Source organism: Symphalangus syndactylus, chromosome 24 (assembly GCF_028878055.3).
Source record: "Symphalangus syndactylus isolate Jambi chromosome 24, NHGRI_mSymSyn1-v2.1_pri, whole genome shotgun sequence".
In the NCBI taxonomy this organism is placed as follows: domain Eukaryota; kingdom Metazoa; phylum Chordata; class Mammalia; order Primates; family Hylobatidae; genus Symphalangus; species Symphalangus syndactylus.
Genome location: NC_072446.2, coordinates 23,722,845 through 23,744,458, shown reverse-complemented (window position 1 = coordinate 23,744,458; position 21,614 = coordinate 23,722,845). Strand labels below are relative to the sequence as shown.

The window sequence follows — 21,614 nt, the reverse complement described above, 5'->3', positions numbered from 1 at the left end:
TTACAATTGAGGAAATGGAGGCCCACAGATTTTAAATGACTTACCCTGTTATAGATGGTGATGAATTCGTACTATACAAAAATCAGGGGCCAATGCTCAGGAGATTTGGACTCTGGGGCCACCTGTGCCTTGACCTGGCCACAGATGTCTGGCAAGCCCTTCTGCTGAGTCTCAGGGTCCTCATGGTTGACTCAGTCAACAATTAGCAAAGGAAAAAGTCAGGCTGGGTCACTGATATGGTTTGGCTGTGTCCCCACTCAACTCTCATCTTGAATTGTAGCTCTCATAATTCCCGTGTGTTGTGGGAGGGACCCAGTGGGAGATAATTGAATCATGGGGGCAGTTTCCCCCATACTGTTCTCGTGCTATTGAGTAAGTCTTATAAGATCTGATGGTTTCATAAGGGGAAACCTCTTTCGCTTGGTTCTCATTGTCTCTTGCCCACCTAAGATATGCCTTTGGCCTTCTCCCATGATTGTGAGGCCTCCCCGGCCACGTGAAACTGTGAGTCCATTAAACCTCTTTACCTTTATAAATTACCCAGTCTCGAGTATGTCTTTATCAGCAGCGTGAAAATGGACTAATACACCCATATATCCATTTCTATGAATATATCCTGTTAAAGTGGTGAGAAAGTCTCATTAAATGTAGAGGGTAGGTTTGGGATGGTCTGGCTTAAAATAATGGCTGGCCAGGGAAGGTCTTCTGAGAAGGGAAATTTTGAGCACAGAACTGAAAGCATGATGAGGAGACCAAGCCGGGGCAGATCTGGGGAAAGGACTTTCCAGGTAGAGGAAACAGCACAGGCAAGAGCCTAGAGGCCGGGCCATGTTTAGAGGGTCCATGGAGCAGCAGGCTCAATAAAGGATTCTCGCTCTCACTGTGGTGTGATGAGGAGTCCCAGGAGGGGCATCACAAGGGAGAAGAAGTGAACAGATGAGTGTCATAGTCTAAGGTGGGGTTAGCAAGATCCCTCTGGTTGCTGTGGACAAAAAGGACTGTAGGAGGTGACGGGGCTGCAGCAACAAGCCAAGCAAAAGAGAAGGCCTTAAACCAGAGTGCTGGTTAACAGCACAGCCGCTGGAACCAGGTGGCCTGGGTTTACACAGTGCTGCCACTCACCAGCTGTGTGACCTTGGGCAAGAGGCTTCACCTCTCCGAACTTCAACATCTTCATTCGTGAAATGAAAAAGAAGGATACATGCCTGATATGGTTGAATGAAGACTAAAGAAAATACCATTTGTAAAGTGTGTGAAAGAGGAAATGTCTGTTAGATGGGGTGGTGGCAGAGAGGGTAGTAAGGATGAGAGGCTTGGAAGGCAGAACAATGAGACTGGCCACTGGATGGGATGGTGAGACAGAAACAGAGGATGGAGAGTGGCTCCGAAGTTTTTGGCCTGAGCAAGTAGAAGAATGGAGGTGCCATTAGCTGAGATGGGAGAGGGAGGGAGGAACCAGTTACAGGGGCAAGATGAGGAATTTGGTTCAGCACATGTGTAGTTTCAGGTGTTATTTTAGATCCCAGTAACAATGGCAAAGAGACAGTGGCCACACCCAGGTGCAATCCAGAGTTGGGGATGGTACAAAGGACACAAGTGACATCGCCAGGAAGAGAAGAGGCCCACAGGTGGGGGCTGGCACCCCCAAACCATCGGAACCCAGGAGGCAGAGGAGAAATAACAAAGGACCTAAGCAGATGTACGGGAGGAAAACCGAGAGCCTGCGGCACCCTGGCACCGAGTCTCAATCATCCCCTGCCTGTCTCAGGAGTGAGATTGGTCTCGACTACTCAGCAACATCTCCCAGAACAAAGACACATCCTAAAATGCTTCTCCGGTATCCACTTCACCACTACCTGTTATCCAAGTACCCCAAGGAAGAAAAGCCATTGTCTTCAAAATACCCCCAAATGAGCTGGCCACTTCTAAAGTGATTCCTGCTCAAACAGCTCACCTGCTAATGTCCCCTCCATGTCTTTATCGATCTCACGCTCCTGAATATACCACGGTCATAACACAAGGTGAATGGAAAGCAAATCAGTTGCAAAGGGAAACTGCAAATCCTGCAAAAGATGCAGGGTTTTATGACATCAGTGAAAGTGATGCTGGAGAACCATAGCTGGCTGCCAGGCAAAGCTATAAACAAATGAAGACCCAGGAGTCGCTGGCTCACAATGAGAGTGAAGAAAGCCCAGGAAGACCACATAAGAAGTTCCAAAGGAACTTCTCTGACCATCAGAGAGTGCACAAGAAGTCCAAAAACAGGCTCCAGGGGTTTTGCAAAATGACTCTTTATCGTCATGCTATAAAGTGAAACCTTACATGAATGACGTGGCATCGTGTAATCATTTAATTTTATCAGAAAAATTACACATACCCCCAACAGTAAAAAATAACACTTGGTTCCCTCCTTGTTGATTCTAAGAATTCATGCAATGTTGTTATTACGTTCTAAATACAGTTACTGACAGGATAAAATTCCACCTATTTTTAGGGTTGTGGTTTTCTTCTTCAAAGTGAAGGCCTCATCCAGCCTCTACCCCAAGCCACCCCACATTCTCAATATTGCTACGTTAGGACCCATTTTCAGTGAGTTCTCAGCAGCAGGCCTCATTTCGATGACAATTATTCTGTGACAGTGAGGCCGTCCTGATCTGCACATTGTTGGACCGAAAGGCCTCCCCCTCTTCCCTAAAGAAGCCCCTTTTCTGGGGGTCAAGAAGCTGACCTGCCCATGGAACTGGGAGCCCACCAGAAGAGAAAGGCAAGTGGGTGACTGGGCATGAAACCTTGGGAATTAGATGTCCTGGGTCCTCCTGACCCCACCTGAGCCCACAGCAGCTCCTTCCCACCCCACTGGCTGGGCAGAAGCAGCCACAGCTCCCTGTGTGTAGCCAGCAGACCCGCCCTTGTGCAATCTCATCGAGGTATATACTTAAAACGGGTACGTTTTTCTAGATATCATTTCTATTTCTTTCTCTCTCTTTTTTTTTTGAGACCGAGTTTCGCTCTTGTCGCCCAGGCTGGAGTGCAATGGCGTGATCTCGGCTCACTGCAGCCTCCATCTCCCAGGTTCAAACGATTCTCCTGCCTCAGCCTCCCAAGTAGCTGGGATTACAGGCACCTGCCACCACGCCCACCTAATTTCTGTATTTTTAGTAGAGACGGGGTTTCACCATGTTGGCCAGGCTGGTCTGGAACTCCTGACCTCAGGTGATTTGCCTGCCTCAGCCTCCCAAAGTGCTGGGATTACAGGCGTGAGCCACTGCACCCAGCCAGATATAATTTCTATTTCGATGAAGCATATTTTTTTAAAGTGTTGATCTGCCTGTCAGCCTATTTCCTGCCTGCAGTCTCCTCTGACAAGCCCGCAGGAGGGCTACCAGCAGCGGCTGCCCCGCTCCCACACCTGTGATGGGTGGCGGCCAACACCAGCCCAGAGGACATCTTTAGGGCCCAGTCATCGAAGCTGCAGAGACGCTGAGCGCCACTGGTGCCTCCACTGCTGTCCATTCTGCCCAAGAAACTGGCTTTGGGTGGGACCCCCTGGTGGTGCCAACGCTTGGCTCCAGCCACAGTGACCACCAAAGGCTCCCCAAACTCCTCCACAGAGCCTGGAACTAGATAGCAGAGCGGCCAGCCATGGCTGAGCTAAGGCTTCATTGCTGATGTTCGGACTCCGGGGACACCTCCTCTCACCCCGCAGAAATACCTGTCCCAGCTGGCCAGTCTCTTTGGGCTTTTACCTCCAACCTTCAAGATGTCACCACCTCCACTGGTGCCAGCAGCCCCTCTGCTTTCCCTCAGTAAGCCTGTGCACTCAGAGGGTTTTGATCTAAGGCATCAGCAGGAAAAAAAAAGTGCACCAATGTCCCCAAATTCATTCCATAAATACTGACGAGCCCCCATCATGGGGCAGGCAATGGAGACGGAGGGCGCAGGAAGACAGAGCTTACCTCTAGCAAAGGGAGACAGACAACACACCAGCAGGCAAAGCCACAGGGCAGAAAGAGCCTGGATGGACGGGCCGGTGCCTTCCAGCAGGGGGGTCAGAAAAGGCCATGAGGAGGGTCCATGAAGACAGTGAGGCCTGAGCGGACTCATGGATAACAGCAGGAAGAGAATGGGGCTGGGCTGGACCCGAGCATCTGAGGAGCAGCCAGGGGGCCAGGATGGCTCTGGGCAGAGAAAGGGGGTGAGTCGGGGAGGCGAGGTCAAACCTGGAATCTAGGCCTGAACAAAACTCCCTGGGAGGGGTCCTGCTGCCATGCTGGGGGCGGGGGGTGGTAAGCAGCTGGACCCCCTTGGAGGACAAATGAGCAACAAATCTATTTGCCTCCTTTCAGGGCATGTAGGTTTAGACTTTCTAAAGGGCTAGGCAAACCTACCCTTGGGGACCCATCCTACACAGACCCTAGAACCTGGGCCCAAGACATGACCAACAAGGAGACTCAGGGAGAGGAGGGGGAGAGAGGGAAAGCAGGAGAGAAAGAAAGTGGTGGGGAAATGGGATAGGGTAGAAAAGGCAGGGTGGGGGCCGGGCACGGTGGCTCACGCCTATAATCCCAGCACTTTGGGAGGCCGAGGCAGGTGGATCACCTGAGGTCAGGAGTTTGAGACCAGCCTGGCCAACATGGCAAAACCAGATCTCTACTAAAAATACAAAAATTAGCTGGGTGTGGTGGTGCACACCTGTAATCCCAGCTACTCAGGAGGCTGAGGTGGGAAAAATCACTTGAACCCGGGAGGCAGAGGTTGCAGTGAGCCAAGATCATGCCACTGCACTCCAGCCTGGGTCACAAAGCAAGACTCTGTCAAAAAAAAAGAGAAAGAAAGTAAAGAAAGAAAAGAAAAGAAAAAAAAGAAAAGGAAAAAAGAGAAGGAAGGAAAGAAACAAAAAAGAGAGAAAAAGAGAAAGAAAGAAAGAAAGAGAAAGAAAGAGAGAAAGAAAGAAAGAGAGAAAGAAAGAGAGAGGAGAGTAGGGAGGAGAGGAAAGGGAGAGGTGGAGGGAAGGGAAAGAGGAGGAGGCATGGGAAGGACAAGAGGTCACAAGGATGCGACTCCTGACCCTCCCAGCCCCCCCTCCCCACAACACACTCCAAGAATCTCTCAGAAGCCCCCTTGAGCATAGCCTAATGACCCTCTGGGGACACATTCTCTGGGCCTCACTGGTGGCTAGAAACGTCCAGCAAAGGCTGTGAGAAGCGGGCTGGAAGGCCATTCCTGACACCCTCCTTCCTCACCATGGTGACGGGTGATGGTGCCCACCGCCCCTCAGCCCTGGCCCTCCCTGAGGAGGCCTGGGGAGGATTCTTCCTTTTAGCCCTGGAAACAGACCCTGACACTCTGCTTCCCCCGATCCCAGGACAATATGGCACTTATGAATACGTAAATCTCATAATCATGTAAAAGCTGGCTCTGTCTAGTGATTTCTGTTCAAAGACATCATAAAGGTCCTTTATAAACAACAACAAAAAAACAAATAAGAAAGAAAGAAAGAAAAAAGCTGATTCCAAAACATCACACGTTACAACTGTCTGAAGGAACAGCAAATGCCCGCTGGCAGCAAACAGCCCCCGGTCAGCCGGGGTCCACAAGAGAATGTTTCAGAGGCCTGAGCACTCTCGAGCTCATTTCCTCTCTCTGCTGCTCCCCACATTATGGATTTATGTAAGGGAGAAGATGAAAACCGTCGTCTTCCCCCTTACATTAAAAAAAAAAAAGCAACCATAAAACAAAAAACAAAACAAAACAAAAAAACATTTTTGCAAGGAATTTTATAAGCGGATCTGGAGAACAGAAGGACTAAGGAAACCCCTAAAGAAGTCTTGTTGCAAAATGTTCTAAAAAGAAAAAACAAACTTTTAACACAGGAACACCCAATGATACATTTTTTAAGTCTAATTTTGAAAAATGATCAAAACACTTTTTTTCCCCAACATTACAAATTACAAGTGGCCACCAGATGCTGGAGGAGGGAAATATGGCTGTGGTTTGTTTTATTTTCTCTGTTTTTAAGAAACTTCAAAATTAGGGAAGTCACATATACACAAGCAAAGGCAAGGCAGGAAAACTGCCGATGTGGGGGCTAAACTTCACTTGCAGATGGCGGAGGCTTCGAGATGAATGCACCCAGGAATCAGCCACATCTAGCCCTAGAGTGGGGGACCATGAGAGAATGTGTACAAACCCAAATTGAACTTGTAATTCACTTGATGGATTTAAAAGGCCCATGGGAAGTTTTCTGTAAGCCGGGAACATTTTGCTGCTAAGAAAGCCCCGCCACCCAGGGAACAGGCGGGCAGTGTCCTCGAGCCTTTTGCGGGATAGAGGCAGATGTTTGGAGATATGATGTAACCTGGGTGAAGTGAATTCATTCAAGGATGACTCATGAAAGCAGCCCTCAAATGTCCTTCAGAAATCTCAGTGGCAGAACACAGAGCTTGGACCCAAATGCCCACCTACCACCCTCAAACAGGAAGCTCCCCTCTTTCAAAGAAGCTCTGGCCCTGACAATGATGGCAGGCTTCAGCTCTTTGGCCACCAGCTTCTATTCCCTCATTTTACTGTAAAGTACCCTGATGCTGCTTGAAAGGTGTTGCTCATCCCCCACCTGAGGCACACAGAGCACAGGATGAAGCCAATTCTTTGTACATTGAGCCCCTAGATCAAACTCTACCTGAAGCTGTAGGTCTAGCTTCATGGGCTATTATACTTCTTCTCTGAGTCTGACTGGTTTGGGTTTTCAGTCACTGCTATGGTTTGAAGGTATCCCCCACATTTCATGTGTTGGAAACAAATACCCACTGTGGCAAGATTCAGAGGTGGGGCCTGTAAGAGGTAACTGGATCATAAGGGGCTCTGCCCTCATGAATGAATTAACGCATGTATGGATTAATAGGCTAATGGATGAATGGGGTATCGTGGGAGTGGAACCGGTGGCTTTATTAAGAAGAGGAAGAGAAACCTGAGCTGGCGTGTTAGCGTGCTCAGCCCCCCTGCCACGTGATTCCCTAACTGCCTTGAGTCTCTGTAGAACCCCTAAGAACGTTCTCACCAGATGTGGCCCCTCCACCTGGGACTTCTCAGCTTCCATCACTGTAAGAAGAAAGTTTCTTTTCTTTATAAATTACCCAGTTTCAGGTATTCTGTTATGAGCAACAGAAGAAAGACTAAGACACTCACTCACACAGGGAGCCCCACCATGCAAGGATTAAATAAAACCCTGACTTTAGCTAGAACCTTCGAAGTTCGGCCATGTCTATCCCTTCCAAATAACCACCAATTCAGAATGGAACACGTTCCTCCAATGTCATGGAAGATTCCCAGCTTCACCCAACTTCACAGTGTGATCTACCATCTGCTTCCTCAACATCTCCATCCACCTTCATCACGGGACAACCTACAGAGCCTCAGGCCCTGACTCTGCTCCTCACCACAGAGCTTTTCTGAGTAATAATGATGGTAATAATAACATCATCAACAGTCAGGGCTTGCTGAGAGCTCAGGATGGGCCAGTGGGCTTGCTCTAAGCACGTTCGTATGGTATCTCATTTAATACAACACCCTTAGCAGTGGGTATCATTAGTCTCCCCGTGCTACAGATAAGGGAGCGGAGTCACCTGCCCAGAGTCACACAGCTTGTCTGTGGCAGGGCCAGGCTATCAGCCAGCCCCCACGCAGCCACCTGAAATGAGTATTTTTATGTTGATATGAGTAGCTATGGCTATCATATCAAAACCATGATTTCATGAACATTATTAAGCTGAGACGATAAAGTTTTAAAAAAGGGAGGAGGCTCAGATTGAGTAAAAATATTATATAGACAATGTCGTGACTGGTATTTGAATACGACACAAATCGTAAGACTGATACTGAAATGAATATATTGCAGGAAACACTGGACAGACAGACGAACAGACGGACAGATGACAAACGGATGGATAGATGGATGGACAGATGGGTAGGTGGGTAGATGGATGGGTGATGGATAAGGAGGAAAGAAGAAGGGAGAAAAAGAATGAAGTGAAGAAGGGGAGGAAAGAAGGAGAAAAATGGGCCTGGCACATAGTAGGTGCTCAACAAATCTGCTGAATGAACTCATTAACAAAGAAGCAGTAGAGTGCTGTAGTTAAGAGCATGGGCTTTGAAGTCAGACTGCTGGTTCATGACTTAGCTCAGCCTTTCCTCACTGAGGAACCTTGGGCATGTGACAAAACCTCTCTGTGCCCCAGTCTCCTGGACTGTGAAATGGGACAATAGGAACACTTCCATCAAGGCAGCCAGAAGAAATAAGTCAGTTAATGAATGCAGAACGCTCAGGACACAGCCGGATGCATCCTAAGTGCTTGGTAAGTGTCAGCTAACAGTATGATGAGTAAGTTGTTAAATCCATTCTAGGGCTAACCCAGTCTAACCACCTCTCTGTTTCAGGAGCAACCTCAAGTTCCACGGGCCTCCCCCGAAAGTAGGAATGGAAGAGAGGAAACAGAGGAACAAAAGGCTCCACTCTCCCCAGGCTCCAAGGAAAAAGGAGGGTGGGGGGCTACAAGGTAATTTAAGAAGTTTAACAGGGAAAAAAAAGTCTTCAACACTAGTGGGGAAAAAAAAAAAGATAAATTCAATGGTCCAGGCTGCCTCTCGAGATAGCTAAATTCTGCTGTGCTCATTCTGCATGCTTCAGCTTTTCTTAGACTCTGAGGAGTTTTTGCCTAAATTAGAGCCTGCAATATGCTGAAGAGAAGAAAGGGAAGGTGAAGGGAGGCAGAGAAAGGATCAGGGGCCCGTTAGGCACGCCCTAGAGGAAGCCTGGCTGTTCTGTCCACTCCAACACTGAATGCCAAGACAGTGAAAGTCGAATCCTAGCACCTTTCCCCACAGCCACAGCCACAAGCTGTGGGTTGCACCCAAGTCCCACAGCCCAGCCCTCAGTGCTCTCAACACTTTCCCTGCCACATCCCAACATCCCCAGCAGCAGCCACCAAGATTCTCCAGAACATCTGCTTCCTCTACCCACCCTGTCCCCATCAGCTCCCACACTCCCCAGTCAACTGAAACATTACTGGCTGCTCAGGTGGCTGCTGTCACCACCGGGGAACCCCAACATGTATTTACTCCTGGGAATGTGTGAGCGGGTGAGAGTGTGCGCATGTGCACGAATAATGCATACACTGTATTTATGCAAGGAGATATGCATGCAGAAAACAGCACCCCAGCTAGCTGGCTTGGAACTCTGCAGATTCATGCACACACACACACACGCACATACACACACACACACACAAATATCACTCCCTTCGGTAAACACAGAGAGACAAAGCACACAGAAATAAATCGTTACCTTCGCGCTGTTGCTGCCAGATGGCAGAGCCTGGCATTGCCGCGTCTGCACGTCTGTGCATTTGTGTGTAATAATAACGATGGCTGACATGACTGAGCTCCTATCATGTGCTGGACGCTGTCCTAAGTGCTGCATCAAACCCAGAGGAGGTGTTATTATTAACCCTGTTTCATAGCTGGGGAAACCAAGACACAGAGGTCAAGTCATTTGCCCCAAGGTCACCCTGCTGGTGAGGGGTAAAGTCAAGGACTACAGAGTAAGCACCCAATGTGAGCAAGTCTCGTTTTATGACCCTGGGGGTGACAGGGAGGAATCCCAAGATGACCAGCTGCCATGGGGGTCCTCAACAAGCCCACCGTCCCAGTGATGGGTCAGGTTTCAACACAATTGAAACGGACATGAGTCAGAACTCCCCAGGAAAGAGGGGTGCCCAAGATTCAGAAATGTTTGAAATCAAGTTCAGTGTCCAGCAAAGTCCTCGCCACCAGCAACATGTCAACCCAGGGGCAGAGTGTGCAAACTGGCAACCCACAGGTTTGGCCACAGTCATGTTTGGTTTGGCCCATGAAGTGTTTGTTAAAAATGTGATTGAGTTGCCAACTTTTAAAAATCGAGTGATTTCATACCAAAAACTCTACATTTCCGGCTGTTGGGAAATGTCTTTAAGAAGTCAAGAGATCTGGCAATACCAGGCTCGAGTTCCCACACGGGGTCTGCTGCCTGGGGCTGAGAGGCGGCTGCTCGCTTGACATGGGACATGTGCTCCAGAAGGCACAGATTGGGGTTGGGGGCATGACTGTGGGGGCTCACTTCTGTGCCTCAGTTTCTTCATCTGTAAAACAGCTTCCCCACAGGACTGGTGTCTGGCACCCAGCAAGCACTCAATAAACGTTAAATAGGACTGCTGTCTCCCCAACATCCAAGGCCCAGGGCTTGAGGCATTGTTTTATAAAAATAAGAGCTAAGGCCAGGCGTGGTGGCTCATGCCTGTAATCCCAGCACTTTGGGAGGCCGGGTAGATCACCTGAGGTCAGGAGTTCGAGACCAGCCTGACCAACATGGAGAAACCTGGTCTCTACTAAAAATACAAAATTAGCTGGGTGTGGTGGCGCATGCCTGTAATCTTAGCTACTCAGGAGGCTGAGGCAGGAGAATCGCTTGAACCCAGGAGGCAGAGGTTGCTGTGAGCCAAGATCACGCCACTGCACTCCAGCCTGGGCAACAAGAGCAAAACTCCGTCTTAAAAAAAAAAGAGCTAACACACATCTAGCACCCGCACTGTGCCAGGCTCTGTTCTGAGAGCTGTACTTTATGAACTGACTCAATCTTCCCAAGAAACCTATGAGACCATTCCTAGGTAAATGCCCAAGAGAAATAAAAACTATCTCCATACAAAAACTTGTACACTCATGTGCATAGCAGTATTTTTCGTAGTAGCCAAACAGTTGGAACCCAAATGTCCATCAGCTAATGAATGGATAAACAAAATGTATATCCATATAATGGAATATGATACAGCCATAAAAAAGGAATGAAATTCTGACACATGCTACAATGTAGATAAGCCCTGAAAACGTCATGCTAAGTTGCTAAGTGGAAGAAGCCAGATACAAAAAAAAAACATATATATATATATATATATATATATATAGAGAGAGAGAGAGAGAGAGTATGATTCCATTTATATGAAATGTCCAAATCTATAGAGATAGAAAGTACATTAGTGGGCCAGGCATGGTGGCTCATGCCTGTAATCCCAGCACTTTGAGAGGCAAGTTGGGTGGATCACTTGAGGTCAGGAGTTTGAGACCAGCCTGGCCAACATGGCAAAACCCCATATCTACTAAAAATACAAAAATTAGCCGGGCATGGTGGTATACGCCTGTAGCTCCAGCTACTTGGAAGGCTGAGGTGGGGAGAATTGCTTGAACCAGGAGGCAGAGGCTACAGTGAGCTGAGATCGTGCCACTGCACTCCATCCTGGGTAACAGAGCAAGATACTGTCACAAAATAAATAAATACATACATACATACATAAGTAGACTAATGGTTCCAGGGGTTGGGGAGGTGGAATAATGGAGAGTGACTACCAATAGGTTTGGGTTGTTTTTCAGGCATGATTAAAAGGTTCTGAAATTAGAAGATAGTGACAGTTACACAACCTTGTGAATATACCAAAAGCCACTGGAGTGAACACTTTGGGGAATTCTTTATGGCATGTGAATTATACTTCAATTAAAAAATTAAAAAGAGAAACACCTATGAGATAGGTATTCTTGTTATCCCCATTTTACAGATGAGAAAACCAAGGCACAGAGAGATTAAGGATAAAGAGATGTTCCTCTATATCTACATTGATGTTGAAAGTAGAGAGACAAAGTCGGGGGAGGGGGTTGAGTGATTTTTCTGGCACCTGGCTGCTTTACCGGTCACAGCCATAGGGATCTGGATTTGCAACCCTTGCCCAGGCAAATCATTTACTCTCTCTGAGCCCGAGGCAAAGGCCAGACAGGAATGGCTTTTTTCTTAATCTTGATCCCTCTCAGGTCCCCAAGGACCCTACAAGTCTGAAGCATTACATGGAAGCATTACTTATTCATATGTAAGGGTCAGTTCTGGCCATTAATAAATGATGATTTTAACGACTCACAGTGGTCCACTCCCAGGGAAATGGGAAGAAACTATTCTGGATTTTCTAGGTCCAAGCCCTTCACATGGCTGGCTCAGATGTCAGAGCAAGGGGCTCAGTAGCCCATCTCCTCCCAAGTGTCTGGCCAGGAGAAGAATCCCTTACTCATCAGGCAGAATATGACCTCACCGGGCTAAAGGATCCCCTCACTCACTAGGAGACCCCATGGGACAAGAGGACCCCTACCCCACAGAGTGGGAGGGTCCCCTTATGAACACCCCCATAATTTGGAGCAGCAGGCTGTCACTGAGCTACTGGGAGCTGCAAACGAGCCCCTCTTAACCAGGGCCCTGTCTCTGAGCATGGAAGGGACCTCAAGGTGCCCTGCACCTCATTCTCAGATGCAGGGACCAGCCTGTGAATGAAGTATCAGAAGCCAAACAGTGAGAGGGAGAAACAGAGGCAGAGAGGGGCACAGAGAATGAGACTGAGACCGAAAAACAGAGAGAGGGAAGGGAAGGGGCGGACAGAGAGTCCTGAAGGAAGCTGGAGGCAAAGCCAGGAAGACAGAGCTAACCAGGACAATGAAAACAAGAGCTCTCTCCACTCCAGAAGGAAAGAGGCCAGGAGGCAGAGAGGAGGCCCAGCAGGGGCCTTTGCTTGGGGTCCTTCCCACACTGCAGGGCAGCACCAGTACTGCCCAGGAGCCCCCATCAGTGGGTGGTGGGGGTGGCTTCCCAGCCAGGCCGGAGCCTGCCAGGGCAGCCTCCGCAGAGGAGGAAGCCGGCTGGTCAGGCTGGGGGCTGGGCTAGGAAGTGCCAAGCACCCAGCCAGGTTGCCATGGCCACGAAGACAAAGAGAGGGGCTGATGAGAGGCCCAGGGACAGGGTCCCTAAGAGGGGCCCCGGCTGCCTACAGTCCCCGGGGACTGGGCCTTGGATGTTGGGGAGACAGCAGTGCTATTTAACATTTATTGAGTGCTTGCTGGGTGCCAGACAGCAGTCCTATGGGGAAGCTGTTTTACAGATAAAGAAACTGAGGCACAGAAGCGAGCTCCCGCAGTATCTCATAGGGGTTTTTGTGACTAGTCTATGAGTTGATCAAGTGAAACTCTTTAGTACAGTTCCCAATGTAATGAAACCCTCACATGTCAACTATTATCGCAAAATGTCACCAAAAGTCAGGTGACATTGTTAATGTAATTCTCTTGCGTCCTTATCCTCACCCACTAACATGACACTTGATGTGTCATGTATGTATTTGATGACCAGCTTACTGTCTGCCCCGTACCAGAGGGTTAGATCCATAAGGACAGGGGCTCGGGTCTGTTCCATCACCCACTAAACACTCAGCTCAGCCTACAACTGTACCTGGCAGAGCTGGGATGCTGGTTCTGCCACATATTTGCTGTGCGACCCAAGACAAATGACTCAACCTCTCCAAGCCTCCATTTCCTTATCTGTAGAATGGGAATACAATAATGATGACCTTGCCCACATACAGAGAGGCTCAGAGAAGGATGCTCCCTGCAGCACTGCTTAGTACAGACCAGTGACTTTCAAATGAGGGCAATTTTGCTTGCCCCAACCCCCACCCCTGAGGACATATGGCATTGTCTGGAGACATTTTTGGTTGTCACAACTGAGGAGGAGGGTGCTTTTGGCTGGTGGGTAGAGCCAGGGACACTCCTAAACATCCTTCAATGCACAGGATGGGATAATCTCCCACAACAAAGCCCCAAATGTCACTAGAGCTGAGGCTGAGAAATCCAGAAGAAAAAGAAAAAGGCAGGAACCACCAAGATGCCCATCAAGAAGGGAATGAATGTATAAACCCCAGCAGAATAGCCTTGCAAAATGGTAGGCAGAAGTCAGAAGGAAGGGCCTGAAACTGTGTAAAACAACATAAAAAGATTATCCAGACATACACATCCCATGAGCAAAGCCAGTTCAGAATGCCAGGTGATCCTACGTTTACCCTCAGGGACCTAGAATTCGAACCGAGGAGCTCAGCCCCAAGCCTACAGATTTAACCACCTGCTCCACCCGCCTCTGCTCTGTATCTTTTACCAAAACAAATGCACACACTCGAAAGCATGCTATGTCACTGCTGCAGGTTCACATCGATGTATGGCAATGACATGAACAAACACACAGGGAAAGATCTGGAAAGCTGCACACCAGCCTAGTAACAAGAGCAACTGGGGCTGGAGGCAACCAGGAGCACGAAGGGGTAGGTTACCTCATCCACAATGCATTAATTTTCTACAAGAAGAATGCATTTGTATTTGTCATGTTACGAAACATTAATGAAAAATTACAAATACATACACTCTTTAACCCAGAAATTCCATTCCCAGAAATGAATAAACTTACAGGTATGAAGTGGCCTGTGTCTGCCCCACCATGATTTGTAATGGCAAAAGATGGGCACAACCTCAGTGTCCATCAACAGGGGACTAATTTAATAATAATTTAAAAAAAAAAAACAGTATCTCCATTCAACAGAATTCTATGCAGCTATCATTTTTGAAATGAGGCAATTCCATGTGCTATCGTGGAACAACCTCCATCATACAGGCACAAAGCAAAATGCAGAAACGTGTACAGTGGGCCCCACTTGTGTAACAACAGGGGTACACCCAGACTATCTGAAGGGGCCTATATGACACCAGGGCCAGCGGCTGCCTCTGGGGAGGGAACTTGGAGGCTGACATTTCATTCTACATCACTGTATGCTTTTTAATTTGAACCATGAAAATGATTACACATTTATATATTTATATGTGTACATATACATATATACTGTATATATACATATCCAGTTATATGTGTCATATGTCATATATGGTATATAAAATGTATATAAAATAGTTTTATATATGTATATGCATAATTATATATACATATATAGTTACATATACAGTTATACACATATAATTATATACACATGTATAGCTGTACCATTTTAAATTAATTTAAAAGACACAAAAGATCATATACTATATAATTTCATTTTACATAAAGTTCAAAAACAGGCAAAACTAATCTTTGCAGATAGAAATCAGAACAGTGGTTACTTTTGGGGATACTGACTGGGAGAAGACACTGGGGTGCTGGCAATATCTGATCTGAGTGACAGTTATTCACATATATCTTATTATAAGTTCACCAAGCCGTTTACTTGGTATATTGTACATTTTGCATACAAGATATACCTAAAAGAATTAAAATTTTAAAATTTTAATGGAAGAAAAAGGACTGATCACGGTGGAAAGCATTTCTGGAAATTCTCTAAATTCTATCATCCCCCTTTCCCAGAGGGAGCTCTTTGCTTGGGTCCCTGAGAGGTGGCCAAGCTAGGGTCCAGCCCCCTCCCCCCCACCCCGCCGCACCAACTTCTTCCCCAGAAAAAAGCCAAATGGGAATCAAGCTGGCCTTTGTGGTTGAGTCCAGCAGAGCAGGACAAACGGCCAAATGACGGCCCCCTGCTCCCCCCAGACCCCCCCAGGACACTGAAGCCCATTCATGTTGGAGGCTGGCCATTTCCCCAGGGCTCCAGCCCCCTCCTCTCAGGAGCTGGGAACAATATCCCCTTTTACCACCCCTCTTGTCTCTCACTTCCGCATTTAATTGCAAGTTCATGGGTATTAAGTGGCCCATACAGCTGACCTAGCTCTCTCTCCCCTCCCATCCCCCCAAAAAAGAGGCCCACAGCGCTGTCTCTGTTCACTGCCCCTGTGTGTGCCCGCTCTTTCTCAATGATCTTACCCAGAGAGAAAGAGAACGACACCCCCGTTGGTCCCCGCTTGTCGCCTTCCTCAAACAACCCTGTTCTCACCCAGAAAGCACAGTCTGGCAAAACGAGCTGCTCGTGGCCCTGGCACAGGGCGCCAGGCCTGCAATGGCAGCTCTGTCCCAACTTTCCCGGCCAGCGGCACACCCACTTTGCACCCCGCCATAACCCCACCTGATGCCTGAGAACACTAAGGCCCAGGAGAGTCAATGACAGGCCTGCAGTCCTGACACAGCCAGTGCTCAGACCCTCAAGATCCCTCAGCCTGGATCTGTGACTTTCCCTAAGTTGCCTTCTTGTCCCCATTCAAGGGGGTGCCCAAAGCCTTTGACTCTTAATCTCTTCTCTAGCTTTGCAATTCCAGGGACAACGCTGAGCTCATCTGTAACCTTTAAGGGTTGGGAAGAAGTCACGTAAGTCAATCTCCTACTTTTTGCATGAACTCACTTTTGCCCTTGCCCATGGGGTTCCTACCTCTGGAATGTCCTCAAGTCTGCTGCATCTATCCTGAAAGTCTCCATCTCCTCCAGGAAGCCTTCCAGGTTATATGGGTCAAGGTCTAGTTTCCCCTCCTCCACTGACAAACCTCATCACCCACATTCCTCCACTACCAATTCAAGTCCAACCTAGCTCTATCTCCATCCACCTCCTGGTCCAAGCCACCACCATCCCTCACTAGACACTGAGGCAGCCACCTAACCAATCTTGCTGCTCCTACGGTCCAGGCTCCATACCCACACCTAGGGGTGCTTTTTAAAGCACCCATCAGACCACTTTTCTGCTCTACTTAAAGCCCTCCCCGGCACCCTGCCACACCAGGAGGAAGTCCCTGCTCCTCACCTCTTCCTGCAAGGCCCTGCATGCTCTGTCCCATTACCCTCCTCACCCCACAGCCTTCCCTCCCTCCACACCAGCATCAGCCTCCCTGCTGCACTTAAACTCTGCCAAGTCCTTTCCCACCTCCCAGCCCGTGCACTTGCAAACTGAAGTGTACCTGTCAATCAGCTAGGGGCCTTGACAAAAGCAGATTCTGCTGTGGTGGATGTTGGGTGAGCCCAAGCTCCCACGGTGATACTGCCAAGTCCCTGGAGCACATGTGGAGGAGCTTTGGCATACAGTAGGTGCTCAATAAAATTCGCCTCCTGATGTTATATTCATCTGACTAAATTTATAAGGAACTGTGTATCTGACCCTCCTGCTGGGATTAAATTGGAATTGCTTCAGATCTATGCAAGACCCTGACTTAAATCTCTAAATATGAATTAAATAACTTTTTTTTTTGAGACAGAGTCTCAATCTGTCACCCAGGCTCGAGTGCAATGGCGAGATCTCAGCTCACTGAAACCTCCACCTCCCGAGTTCAAGCAATTCTCCTGAATAGCTGAGATTACAGGCACGTGCCACCACCCACAGCTAATTTTTGTATTTTTAGTAGAGACGGTGTTTCACCATGTTGGCCAGACTGGTCTTGAACTCCTGATCAAGTGATCCGCCCACCTCATCCTCCCAGAGTGCTGAAATTACAGGCATGAGCCACCCCACCTGGTCCTGAATAAATAGCATTTTAATTTAAAATATAACAGCTATCATTTCTTGAGTGCCCACATGTTTTCTTTCATTTAATTCTCAAGACTCTCATATACACTTGGTTGAGGGTGGCAGGAGCTTGCTGCATGGAAGCCCCTCACAGTCCCCAAGTGAGATCCCCACTGCCCACCACAAGGACACGCAGACAGGCCTGGAAGAGAAAAACATTCGAAATGTCCCCCTAAAATGAAAAGCGACTCCTATAAACCCTGTGGCCCTGCCCTGAGCAGCACAGTCTATCACCCTGGAGACTGCATGTGCTAAAAGCGTTAGCTGTTTCAAAGTTAAATATTTCCAAAGCCACCCTCTGGGGCCCCAGTCTTATCCTACATGCATTTTGTTAATACAGCCAAAGACTGGAGGGGCCTTGGCTTCCTGTAAACCCCATGGGTAAGGGTTTTCCAGACCCATTTTAGATAGGTGGAAAATGGGGTACAGAGAGGTTGTCCTGCAGGCAAGCGAGCCTCTGTCCCCCCACAACAGGGCCAGAGAGGGGCCAGCTGGGCTGAAACCCAAGAAGAGAGCACCAGTGTTCTCCTGGGTGAGGGGGCAGGGGCTGCAGGCACAAGGGCCCTGCTTATCAGTGGCCCCAGTACCTCTCCCTGGCTGGGCACCTCCACCCATCCAGATAGGATCTCACTCTAATCTGCCTCTGAGCCAGGGGCCAGCAGACCCCTGCCATAAAGGGGGCCTTGGGGGACTTTGATGTGGTAGAGGACAGAGCCAGCCTGACTTGTGGGCCAGCTGTGGGGGAGGGGAGAGCCCGAGGGGCTTCAAAACAGTCTCAGCTTCTCTCCTGTCCATGTGGGACTCTGGACAATTTGAATAAAGCTATTTCACCAAACTTTACACTCATTTAAACTTCACAACAACCTTTAAGGTAGGTACTATAATCACCCCACGTTTTACAAATGGGAAACTGAGGCACAGAGAGCCTAAATAGCCTGCTCAAGGTCATACTGCTGGGAAGTGGCAGGGCTAATTCAAATGCAGCCTGAGCTGACATTAAGGGCCTGGATTTATTGATAAGCCCCTTATCAGTAGGGCGACCAACAGCCCCAGTTTACTGAGGTCTGAGGGGTTTCCTGAGATGTGGGACTTTTAGTTTTAAAACCAGAACAGTCCTAAGCAAACTGGGGCAGTTGGTCACTCTATTTACCACTCGACTTATCAGTGAGAATAAAGATAATAATAGTAACAGCAACAGCAGCCAACAATCCCTGGGCACTTATGATGTGTGCCCGGCATCGTGCAAACCCCAAAGCCTCACCACACAGTGGTCCTGTGAGGTAGGAGCTTTTGTTCCCTCTCTTTCCCTCCCTCATGTCACAGATGAGGAAACTGAGGACCAGGGAAGCTGCAGAACTTACCTACAAGGCGTAAAAGGGAGCACAGCCTCTCAGATGGCAAAAGCAGCCGGCTGTCCATGTTCTGAGGCTCTCAGGCAGGGCTAAAACAAGGCCCCAAGAACCATGGTACATACTGAACACGGGCCTTTATAATGAGACCAATGCCTTTAATATACATGACACATGACCAAACCACTCTGGATGCAAATATCTAATTTTTTTTTTTGTAGTGACAGGATCTCACTATGTTGCCCAGGCTGGTCTTGAACTCTTAACCTCAAGCAATCCTCCCGCCATGGCCTCCCGAAGTGCAGGGATTACAGGTGTGGGCCACCGCACTCAGCCTGTGGATGCAAATAATTATGGGATTTCTAAAGATATGTTAGCTTAAAATCTGCCGCTTACTAGCTGGGTAACCTTTGGAGAGTTCCTGCCTGTCACCAGGATAAAATGGGGATAATAAGAATCCTTCCCTCACAGGTTGCAGTGAGTATCCCACAAGACTGTGCAGCTGAAGAGCTTAAGACATGGTCTAGCTCGTGTGAAGAACCAGCTACTAGTAGCAATATTCGTACTGGATTTAGTGTCTATGCCATCACATGCAGCGTGGTCTTTTGTGGAAACCATGCAAGCTGCGTAAGCACCAAGGAACATCTCCTCTTTCAGCAACTCTTCATGCCTCATGCATCGGTGACACTGAAGGTCTAATTCTGAGAAGGTGGCCAGTCGGGCTCTCCCTCTTGCTGAGAAAATTAGACCACACCAGGCCTGACACCCACACACCTGCCTGCCCTAAGTCATCTTGAAGCAAGCCCAGCTCCACCACGCGGAGACACCCAAGAAGCCTCCTAAAACCATCCTACGACGGAGTCCCTTCTGGTCAGAGCACCATCCTCCAGTAGGTAAGGGCCAAGGCACAGTTTCATCTCCGTGGAAACAGGCTTTTTGTTGAGAAGCCAGCCTGCATCCTGCATCCAGCCGCTCCTCTCCTCCCACCACCACCCTGGGCCAGGCCACCCACGTCTCTCCCCGGGGCTGTTGCAGTCACCTCCTCACTGGTCTCCCCACTTATCTTTGTCCCCTGCTATGGTTTAGCTATGGCTTATTTGTCCCCACCAAAACTCATGTTGAAATCAGGTCCCCAGTGAGGGCAGTGTTGAGAGGCAGGGTCGCGTGGGAGGTGTTTGAGTCATGGAGGCAGACCCCTCATGAGTGGGCTGGTGCCATCCTCACAGTAGTGAGCTCTCACTCTGGGGAGTCTGGATTAGTTCCCCAAGAGTGGGTTGTTATAAAGCCAGGACGCCCCCTCGGGTTTTGTCTCTTCGCTCACGTCTGCTTTCTCTCTGACCTTCTCTGCCGTGCCATGATGCAGTGGGAAGGTCCTCATCAGACACCATGGCCATGCCCTTGAACTTCCCAGCCTGTGCAACTGTGAGCTAAATAAATCTCTCTTCTTTATAAATTACCCAGCTTCAGGCGTTCTGTTATAAGCAGCAGAAAACAAACTAAGACACCCCGCGCACATCCCATCCCCACCCCCGCCAACCCATCTACTTTCTTCACGGTAGCCAGAGGGGTTCTTTTAAAAGGTAAGTCATTCACTGTCACTGCCTGGCCTAACGCTCCTACAGCTTCTCTACCTCTTACAATAAAAGCCCAACCCTTTGCCATGGCCACCAAGACCCTGCCCAATGCAGCCCCCACATGGTGCTCAGACCTCTTCTCCCACCCACTCTCCCCTCACTCACTCTACCCAGCCACACCAGCCTCCTTGATGATCCTGAAACTGGCCAAGCTCATCCCTGCCTCGGGGCCTTTGCACAGGCTGCTCTTCCTGCCTTAATTCCCATGGCTGGCTTCTCAGTGTCCAGGTCCCAGCTCAAAGGCCACCTCATCAGACAGGCAGGCCTTCCCTGATCATCAAATCCAAAACAGCCCCCGACTCTAATTCATATGTCTGTGTTACTGTCTGCATAGCACTTGTCACTTACAAGATTTTTCTCATTTGTTATTTCTTCATTATTCATCTCCCCCGACCCAAACATCAGAGATATGAGAGCGGGGATTGTATCTGTTTTGATCACTGCTGTTTCCCCCATGCCTGGCACACAGTAGGACCTTAGTCAGTATCTGCTGACAGCATGAAGACAGCAGAAAACAAGATTCCTGGAGCTCTAAGCATGCCTGACACGGTGTGGGAATTCCCCATTCCCTTTGCAACAAGGGCTCTGAGAGAAGCCAGACCGTTCTGTGAGCTTGTAACAGTGGCTCTGGCCCAAGCTGGGGCGTGAGGAGCGGGCAAGCCAAGGGGGGCTTTCCTGAGAAGGTGCCTTAGACCCCCACCACCCAGCGTGCTCCCTGGACCAGCGGCATCAGCGTCTCGTCTCCTGGGAGCTTGCTTAGAAATGAGGCATCTCAGGCCCCACTCCAGACCTGCTGATCCAAAATCTGCACTGGAACTAGATCTGCAGGTAGTTCAGAGGTATAGTCAGATTTGCGATATCCTGGTTTAAACCCCCAGATAAGTAGGTAATAGCAGGCATGTCTGGTTCAGGGCATCCCTGGGAACCAAAAGGCTCATGGCAGGCCCATGAGGCCAATCTCATGCAAAACATGGCTTCCCAGCAGCACAGGCCAGACCAGAAAAAGCATCGAGGCCCATCCAGGGACCCCAAGCATCCTTCCTCCCTCAGACCCAAAATAGGATCCAAGAAGCTCAGAGCCAGCATATGCGGGTAGGGGAGGGAGAACAGGGAGATGAACCCAACAGATTTGCATGGCAGACTCCCCAAAAGCCGTGCCATCTGGAGCCCCTTTGTGATAAAGGGAAGGAGAACAGAGTGAGAGCCAGGAGTATTTTCAAGGAGTGGGGTAAGGGGGCAAAAGAGGTATGTATAGGGAGAGGGAGGGCCAC

The 21,614-nt window shown here is 48.9% G+C and overlaps 1 protein-coding gene across 2 annotated transcripts in view; it reads right to left on the bottom strand.

The window, feature by feature from the left end:
* PREX1 (phosphatidylinositol-3,4,5-trisphosphate dependent Rac exchange factor 1) overlaps positions 1-21,614 on the bottom strand; it is a 204,021-nt gene that overhangs the window by 158,161 nt on the left and 24,246 nt on the right. Inside the window, exon 1 of one of the 2 annotated variants that reach the window (XM_063633310.1) lies at positions 1,955-2,055. The exons of the other annotated variant lie outside the window; for it this stretch is intronic. The gene's annotated coding sequence lies outside the window, so the exon portion shown is untranslated. Of the gene's footprint in view, positions 1-1,954; positions 2,056-21,614 lie in introns of those variants that run through there. 2 annotated transcript variants of the gene reach the window in all.